The following is a 10,238-nucleotide window of genomic DNA, read 5'->3' as shown; positions in this document are numbered from 1 at the left end:
GAAACTTTAAGAGGAATTTTCCAGTCCATGGGTTATTAAAACAAATCTACTTCTAATTCCAACATGGAAAAATGGAACTTTTTTTAAAAAGAATTTTGAGCTAACTGCAGCAGGAAAATTTTGATTTGTGACAAGCTGTTTTTCCAGAAAATAAAACATATAAGGTATCTTCCCTAACAGATTTACAATCTAAAAGGAAATTCTTGCTAAAATCCCTCAAAAAATGGTCCCCTGACATCTCTAATATTTCATTATAGCTTAATGCGCTTCCATCAAATTATTACTGTTTGCTAAAAGTTAACTCCACTCGCTTGCAGTAACTGCCAGCTCCTATTCAAAATGAGGGCCTGCCCCACTAATGTCTACCCTCACTGTTAAGTGGGGAGAAAAATCTTGTCTTGTAATACAGTAAATATGGTAGGCTTGTAATTATAGCTCATGATTTTGCAAAGGCCGGCTCTAAGAAATTAAGGAAGCTGATTAATGAGGCTTGGTGAACTGAATAGTTTGAAGATTTGGAGAATGTGGAGAAAGCTTAGTGTTACTTAAAACTCAAACTATTTGGAACTTGGATCACAAGGACAAAGTGGAGGAAACTACTGGACATGACTAGATGAATAACTATGCTGAAAAGCATTTATCTGGGTGATATCATGGTTAAGATAGACTTAGACAAGCTTTCAGAAGAAGCAGAGCTCCTATATCAAAAAAAGTTTGATCTGAAAAAATGCTACATCTTGGATGTAGCTGTGAAGATAAAATTAGAATCACCAAGAATCAGATGAGTTAAAGATTAAAGATAATCTAGGTATGTCCAAAAATTAAGTGAATAATTTATCTGTCTCAAGAAATATAACAATGAAGGCAGGCAAAGGGAATAGGAATAAAGGTACAGAAATGCCAGATGAAGCAAATCCCAGATAAAGCAGAACTGAAAGAGATCAAATCAGGAAGGCAGATATTAAGCTCCATCCCATAATACTAGAAAAATTGTCACATGCAATTTCAAATCCAGTAGCAAACTCAAAATAGGAGTGGTATCAAATGACTGGAGAACAGCTTATACTGTACTTCTATTTAAGAAAGAGAGAAAAAAAACTAAGCAAGTACAGGGCTATGAATCTGATATTAAAAGTATGCAAAATTATATAACAAATTTTGAGGGGAAAAAAGACATGGAGGTAAATGGAAAATAAGATAAAATGTAACATGTTTATCAAAAGGGAAAGTTTCACAGATTAATATTATATCTTTCTTTGATCTCTGATTTGTACACTCAGAAAATGTAGCTGGACTTCAAGTAAATATTTAACATAGGACCTCATGGGAAATTATTTCTTAACATGGAGGAGATGGGAATTTCTATGAGAATTACAAGCAGGGTATGGAACCAGGTAAAGATGAAATGATAAATGAAAGGCTGAAAGAGACATCCTTGGGCTGGAGTCCCTAAGGATTGGTTTTGGGACTGAGCTTATTCATTAGTGATTATGACACAAAAATTAGGAGTTTGCAGATGAAACACAGAGGAAGACTGGATTATCATACAGGAAGAACTGGTTGATCCTAGAAAGGAACAGATGGATAATTAGCTCCACATCCTTCCTCCTAGTTTTCTTTTTCTTCTCCACTTTTCTTCTTTATTCCTTTTTCATATTCTTTTTTCCTCTGTCCTTCTCTCTGTTTGGTCTGGCTGCAATTCAACCCATGCTTAAAATTATGCACATGTTAAGTGCCTGCAAATGCACTCACAAACATGCAGATGCACATGAACACACATATGCATGCACACACACACAAAGCTCCTCCACCAATCTGATAGCTATAGAAATCACTCAAGGATTCATTCTGGAGTTTGAATCAGAATTCAGGAATGCCATACACTTGGCATATGTAAAGAACAGCAGTCTGGGATTTGCCCGTGACTGTTGGGGACAAGCTTTCACTAATGAAGTCTGAAGTCGTGTCAGAGAGGGAGATGGCTCCCCTAGTTTGTTTATCACCTCATTAGCAAAATTAATTAGCAAAAACACTTCACCTGTGACAATCACAAATGAATCTGCAGGATATCTACCTGCAGATTTTGAGCTTGAACCTTTTAAGAAAGATTGTTTCCCAGAGCAGTCTGGTTAATTCAAGTGCAATCTCTATTCAGGGTTTTCTTTTTCTATGTAGGCACATTCAAGGAAATAAATTAGTCCTGAATATAATTAGAAGAGAATTCATCCTCTGTGTAATGATTTTCCAAGTGTCCTTTGAAATGTATGGATTGTGCATAGGTATAACATTCAGCAATGTAAAATCCCCAGGAACAATCAACTGCTGCTTTTCCACTTCAGAAAATATTTATATTCCTCTGCTACACCAATAATAATATGATGCTTAACAAACATATATTATGCTCTTCCTGACCAGCATTACAGAGCACAGCACAATTACATTAATACAACTAAAAGTAATCCTAAAAGTAAAGTCATGACTACCAAAGTAAAACAAAACAAGAGTGCTCTAATTAAATGGCAGATCAAACTGCTGCATTTTTAACAAGATGTTAGGTCTTGCAATGATTTGCTTATTCTCCTAGACAAAAGGGAAGGAGTTCTCACAGCGTGGGAGCAAAGAAGAGAAACACCCTAAAACCCACATCATCTATTTAACAAACCAAGCTGGGGAAAGAATTGTTATTCAGCTAATAAATAGGTATTGTTTTCTTTAACTGCTGGGAAACGTGCACCAAAAAGAAATCTAAAATATTCAGTGCCACTGTTTTATTCCCAGCCCCTTGCCATTCTGTTCTGTTCCAAACATGTTGGCAGCTGTTAAACAGCCAGAAAATGCAAGTGAGCGACGTTCCAGAGAACTGGATGACCTTGCCACCAGTAAATCCATGTGGACAGGTTGGAAGAAAGCTTGTGTCTACAGGGCAAGACAGACAGATGACAGTTTTTTCCCAGGGTAAGACAACTCACTTGGTGGACACAACAGACAATCTGGCTACTGCATCTGTAATCCAGATGGTCATTAGTAGTTTGAGAATGGCTCACTATTCCTGAGCCCAGTTTAGTTCATTTAATGTAGATGACCTTCTCTGCATCACCTCCAAGCCAGACAGTCACTTCTTACCAAAGGACTTCTGCTTTCAACACGATGAGCATTAAAAAATGCTACTGCATACAGACCCAGACATTCAATTTATGCCAGCATTTGTGCACAGTTTAAATAAACATATCAGTCATAGGCTATATAGAGTCATAATGTACTGTGTGAGATATTCCTCATGTACATAATTTCCATACAATAACTAAGCCAGCTGATGTAAAAAAGTTATCAAATCACCAGTTTAGAATTTGTATCTCTGCATTCTATTTCCAAACAAGGTGCAAATAAAGGAGATATCAGTGAACTTAAAAAAAAAAAGACTACAAGGCTGGATATGCATTATATAACTCAAAATATGTTCTGGACTTTGGATAATTATCATTTGCCATAAGCACCCATGGGAAGTTTTTTGTTAAAAAGTTTTTCTTTTTTTTCCCCAACCAGAATTCACATATGCTTGAGTTTGCTAAAGAACTTATGCCAGGGGTGGACAAAATGCAGCCTGTGGGCTCGATCCAATCCATCAGGCCATTCTTTCTGGCCCATGGGGGCCACCAAAATGTAGAAAACATTTATCTGCTCCTGGTGCATGTCAAAGATGACAGGAGCCAGGGGCAGTAGGATCCAGGGGAAGCTGTCAGCAGCCCATCCCCACCCCACTGCCAGCCGTTTCCCTGTCTTCCTGCCTCCGCACTGCTCCAGTACCACATGGTTCCCGGATGCATTGCTAGATGAGGGAGCATGGGACCACGCCAGTACGGGGGGGGGGGGGGCGGTGTGTGAAGGGACTGTGTGAATGCAAGAAGGGACTCTATGCATGTGTGTGTGTGTTCGTAAGGTGAGTCCCACATGCACACCCTACCATACACATGCACCCACACACCCCTTTGTACTGCCATACACACAGACCCCCCACACCCATATTCCCTCATACACTCCAGCCACCCTCACCCCCCACACCACATACCCACATGCTCCCTTACCCCATACCCACACCCTTATCTATCCACCCCCACACACCCACACCCTCCCTCACACCCCACATACCCACACACCCACAGCCCCCCACAAATGTATACCCACCCCCCCACAATATACAAGAGTAAGACTTCATTTAAGCTATTATATACAATCACCTCTGTGTACACTACACAAACACATGTAAACCAGGACAAAAATAATTTTTCAAATCAAATGAATGAATGTTTTAGATCAGTGCTCCCAACCTTTTTTTTCTGCAGCCCTAAATCCGGGTCATGACCCCTGCCTCTGCCACCACCCCTGCCACCAATTTACTCATGCCCAGCAGCACCAGCAGAGCCCGGTCCAGGCTGAGATCACAAGAGGCAGCAGTAGCAAGAGCTGTGTGGACTGTGTGCCAGCAGAGCCCTGCAGGTGGGAGGGGCAGAGCGAGGGGGCAGACCCCCTGTGACCGTGATTTGGGTCACAACCCAAGGTTGGGAGCCACTGTTTTAGATGTTCACTTTTTAGAATGTAATGTGTTATTTTTCTGGTTCCAAGATGGCAAAAGCCCTTACCGAAAGGAATATTTCCAGGGGCAAAGTTCAAGGGTTAGGGGGCAGGACATCTGTCAAAGAGTGGGGATACCCATTTGGCCCTCAACAGCTTGCCAAAACTTGGTAAGTGGCCCTCCACCCACCTTGGTAATTGCCCTCCCCTTACTTATACTATTTGTATATAATATAACTGCCCTAGGCACAAGTCCATTGTACAGAATAAAACAGTTTAATCTGTTCTGTAATTAGGTCTTCAAACTTTTTTATCCTTTATCCCAGGAGATATGAATGCCCAGAATGTTTCTCATGCATGTGTTTTTATCTATAATTGTAAATGGGGTACCTAAGATTTGTCAAAAGGACAAGTCATCTGGATTGATTCCATGTTCATGTAATCAATTAAAAAAATTGTATGGGGCTGGAGGTATTTGCCAAATGTACTAAGCACCAGTTCCTGAAAATCATGCTTTCTCCAAGGTGCCTCCTTTGGATGTCCAAAATGACAGCATTTACACCCACTTGCCATTTTTTAAAACCTTGCTCAGCAAACATAAAACAGGAATGGTCTGTGGCTAAGACCATGCAGGATATCTGTTTTTCTATTCCTAGCTCTGCAAAGTTTCCCTGACTTAAATGCAGGCTTCCGGCAACTATCACCCATTGATTCCAATGGGATCTAGGTACCTAAACAACTTGAAAAAATGTGGCCCTAATTTCTTTGTGCCTCAGTTACTCAGCTAAACCAATACCATCTCCCATTCTTTGTCTGTCTTATCTATTTACAGTGGAAGTTCTTCAGCAAAGGGACTGTGCCTATTCTCAACTGAAAAACATCTTGGTAAAGCCACATAGCCATGGTTTTCAACATTTTATCAACAAATAATAATTAAACATACCCAGTGGAGGGCACTGTACATCTGAGAATACAATCTACTTCAAACCCTGATTTCTGCTTTGTCACAACCCAGACACTTCTGACCAGAACTATCCATCACTTGTATAGGCCCCATTTCTGAAAACAACCTACATATGTGTAACTTCAGATATCTGATTAGCGGTCCTATTAAGAATGTTATACTTATATTGAGTTTGTGGACTGTCAGGGTAAAATCCTCTTTGACCTACCAGACAACCAAAGTGCAGTTAATTCAGTTACCTGACAGAAGTGTGGAAGTGATTCTATTACCCTTTCTGGACATGTAAGTGCCCTCATCATAGTAATAAGAATGTCTGAGGATTTCTGGAGGGTGATCCTTTTCCTATAATGGGGGGCACATATTCACTCAGACAGAGCAAGAGAACTCATACACAATAGTTGGTAACTCAGAGTTAATTTTAAGTCACACTTTGATCATCCACTGTGTCAAATAGATTTCTGCCCTCAGTGTTATACACCTAATGAAGTACCTAAAGTTACTTGAAAATTCAAAGGTAAATGAGACTATGGCTGCTGAATTCATTGTCCCACAGATACATTTTATTCCCAGGAGGTGCAGATGGTGTTTCTACCTCTCTACAGTTGGACAGATGTCCAATGGAGTCATAGAATCACAGAAAAATAGGACTCAAAAGGCCTTTGAAGGTCATCTAATCCAGGAGTGTCAAACGTAGGCATGGGCTGAATCTGGCCCACAAAACCCCATCATCCAGCTTCTGGTGCTGCCTCTGGCTCTGATCAGGCCCACGTGGGGCATGGCACATGCCCGTGATATGGTGACTAGTCTGTAGGCCAGATTTGACCCAAGGACCCCTTCTTCTTCTCCTTCTCCTTCTTCCCCCCCAGCATACCTGATCTGACAGTTCTGGGCCTGGTACAGATCACAGAATGGCCAGAACAGGTGCTTCATGTGGCATATTTTGGTCAGAGCATGCTGCATACACTGGCTGCCTGGCTAGACTAAACCATATGCAGCACCAGCTTTAGGATGCACACATGTGGCACCCACTCCAGCTGGTCCAGGGCCTACACTGCATGTGGTGCTTGCAGACACCACATGCGACACAGGACCCAGACCAGCTAGAGCAGGCATTGCCTGCAGTGGAGTCCTGCAGTTGCTGGGGTGGATGTCAAGTGTGGCATAGTCCAGTTGGGGAAGACAGCACGTGAAGCACACTACAAGCAGACTGCGGCATATGTAGAACACAATTCAGTTGCTCCAGGATCTATGCGGGACTCAGACCAGCTTTAGTGGTCACCATATCAAGTCTTCTGGGGGAAGGGGAGGGGGTCAATGCACCCAATCAAGCTTGTGGACTGGCCCCATGCCACCAATCCAGCCAGATGAGTTTGACACCCTGATCTAGTCCAGTCCCCATCCCATACAAATCCTGGTCTAAACTACTACCAAAATTACAGTCAACCCTGTCATGAGCATAGCACCATAACCTGTCACAGGTAAAGCAGGAGGACAATGGCACCCGCAAGTGTTGTTGAAATGCAAACTAGAGATCCAAGGAAGAGTGCCCCATACAATCCATGCCAATTTGACAATGGGGTAAAATTCCTTCCTGATCTATCCAGCCAGTTGTCCCCATTTTGATTATTCTTTCTGAGGTGCAGCACCTTGTATTTATCAGCACTGAAATTCATCCTGTTAGCTCCAGCCCAGCTTTCCAGTCTGACAAATCCCTGTGAATTGTGCTCCTGTCCTCCACTGCGTTTGCAATGCTTCTCCATTTTGTGTCATCCAGATATTTGCTCAAGAAGCTCTCTCTTCCAGCATCCAAATAATTAACTGAATAGCACTAGGCCCAGGACAGAACCCTGTGGGACTCCATTCAAACCCTCTTACCATTCTAACAAGGCTCTATGAATCTATCAGTACAGGCCTATAGTCCTATAGGGAAGTACTGGACCTGTCGCCCTTGCTCTGCTCTCTTCCTGTCCAGCGTCACACATTCTGAGGGCTTTGATGGGTCACTCTAACTCCCTTACTGAATGAAGGAAATTCTGCTGTGATCACATAGCCATGCCTGGCCTTCATCAGACATTAAAAAACCTTATACTTCTTAAATTTCCTCCTAAGGAGTTAGTTCAACAGTCAACATCATTATCAGCAAAAAGCTAAATCACCAGCACTCAGTGTGCTTCACAAATGTTAAATGCAATGAAAAATGCAAGTATTACTTAAAATCACAGAACAAAATACTACAGTTAGCTTGATTTCCTCTCACCTCTCACTACAACTTATTATACAGTTTTATGTCAGCTTTTTTGAAGTTTCAAGAGGGGGAGCTAGTTAGCTGATAGATTTAAGTTGTTTCTAAAAACTTCTCTCCCAGTAACCCATAGCTTTAAGATTTTAGGTGAAGCAGAAGGAAATCAGAGTTCACAGCTACAAAGTCATCTCTGAGAATGCTTTTTATGGCATTTTTACTCCTGCCTTCCTCATAAACCTGACTATTCGAAGCTATCACACAGACACAGCATGAAAAATAATTATGTCTTGACTAGCAAAAACACACAAACAGAATTTTTAATCATGAAATTCTCACAAATGAGCTTGTGAAAACCTTGCGAATGAGTACAGTTAAGTCAGACATTTCGTCAAAACTGCAGGAATATAAGCTCACGTGCAGAATATCCATGTATCCCACTGATTAAAGTCCTTGCCCTAAAGACATCAAGTAGCAAAGGGTTACTTCATTGGAGCACCAGGAAAGTTAGGCTGCATGTATCTTTGTATGTGAGAAATCTTGTTTGTGGTTAAAAAGGTGAAATTTACACAATAGTGTTTAAGAAATTACTCTAGGATTAGGTGAAAAGCTGGACTGATTCTGTTTTAAATGGAACAGCAAGTAATTTTTCACAGCTCTTGCTCTCATTGAATTCTAGAACAAAGATCAAACCACCTTTGTGTGGTTTATCTGTTCATTCTCTATTCTTCCTTGATTATAAACTCCCCACCCACACACACACCTGTGTGCATGTCTGCCCTGGAGGTGTATGTAACAGTCATGACTGTGCTCCTCCCTAAGCAAACATTTGCTGAACTGTAGAGCAGTCTAAAAAGAAATTTTGTAACTCCAGTAAAAAATATCTTATGAAATGGTGCCAAAGGTTTCAGGTAAGATCATTGCTGCACTATGTAAATACAATATCTGCTATTTTATAGAATACTAAATAAAATGGCAATTTATTTGACAAAACCAACAGTTACTTCAGCAACTGGAGATATTTGGTGGGCTACAGCCATTGGGATTCTTTTGTACCATCTGGCTGTATCCAGTGAGGTAATACAAATTATTTCCACAAGCCCCGCTTCCCGCAAAACTCTCACCACAACAAATATGGCAAAATTGGAACTATTATATACCAAGCAATTTCCTATAGTACACATATGTGTCTCGTGCTCAAGATGCCTAAAATCAATCTGATTTTTCATTCTAAAGGTAAAGTGGATAAATTAGGTACCAGTACATGGTACCTGTTGCTAAATGCAGACTCAGCTCCCTGCTTTTTTCTTTTTGTTACCCTCTTCTATGTACCAAATAATTCTTAATGGAGAGCAGAACCTGTTAATCTGAAGCAAGCACCACATCACAGTACTATTGTAAATATCCCTCCGCTCTTCCATAGGTCAAATTTCTAGTCAATGGTTGAAAAGAGTAGGCATCACTTTAGGTGGTATTGATACTCACCAAGTTCCCAAACCATCTGTTAAAAGCCATACAATTTACAGGTTTTCTTTGAAGTAGATGAAATCTTGGTTCTACTAAAGTCAGTGGGATTTTCTCATTCAGGATATGCCTACTGTGATATTTAAAGGAAGCCTATACGATCCTTCTTAACCTGGCACACTCCTCCATGAGACCTAATGTACCATTTATACCTTTTCATATACACCAAAGCCATCCACATTATAGTTCTTATTTCTGGAGTATAACACTAAGAAGTATCTCAAGTTCCCTTGTGAGCGCTACTAGGGATGAGTCTCTCACTCCTGCAGCCTTGTCTCTACTAAGGCAAGGAAAGCAGAAGTGGAGTGAAGAAGCACCAGAAGTCAACAACAGAAAATTATGGGATTGCTGCTAGTGGACTTCTGCTTCAGGCCTGCAATGTGAGGGTGAATTCCAGGAACATTTGAAAAAAGGAAGAAGTAGAAAGTCAACCTCAACTCGTAAGTTCAACAGAACTTCCAGGGTTAGGCTGGGGGTTGATTTCAGGAGACACAATTCATCCAGCTACTTCTTGACTCCAGTGTGAGTCATTGGGTTTTTCAGGGATTAGGACCATGCAAAATAGGAAAAGCCATCAAGTTTCAGGAGTTCCTGCTTCTATTATAAAACACTGCTGCATTTAGAGATTCGATACTTTGGAATGTAATTTGGAATGTTTTAAGAAAGATAGATATGCAGTTATCATGGTGTTGGTGTTGGGTAAATTAGACAAATGTAGATAAACTACTCAAATTAAGAAAGGAATCACTGAACCCACCTTCCACTGTAATTTGAGCTAATTCAGTTGTCTTTAACAACCATGTATTTAAGCTATTCGATTTCATTAATATGCATTTAGGGTATTCTATTTAATATTTCAGAGATTTCACAGACATTAGGGCTGGAAGGGACCTCGGGAGATCATCGAGTCCAGCCCCCTGCCCAAAAGGCAAGAAGTCAGCT

The sequence above is a fragment of the Crocodylus porosus genome, unplaced genomic scaffold (assembly GCF_001723895.1).
Source record: "Crocodylus porosus isolate Cpor-Errol unplaced genomic scaffold, CroPor_comp1, whole genome shotgun sequence".
NCBI lineage: Eukaryota > Metazoa > Chordata > Crocodylia > Crocodylidae > Crocodylus > Crocodylus porosus.
This window is presented reverse-complemented; position numbering follows the sequence as displayed.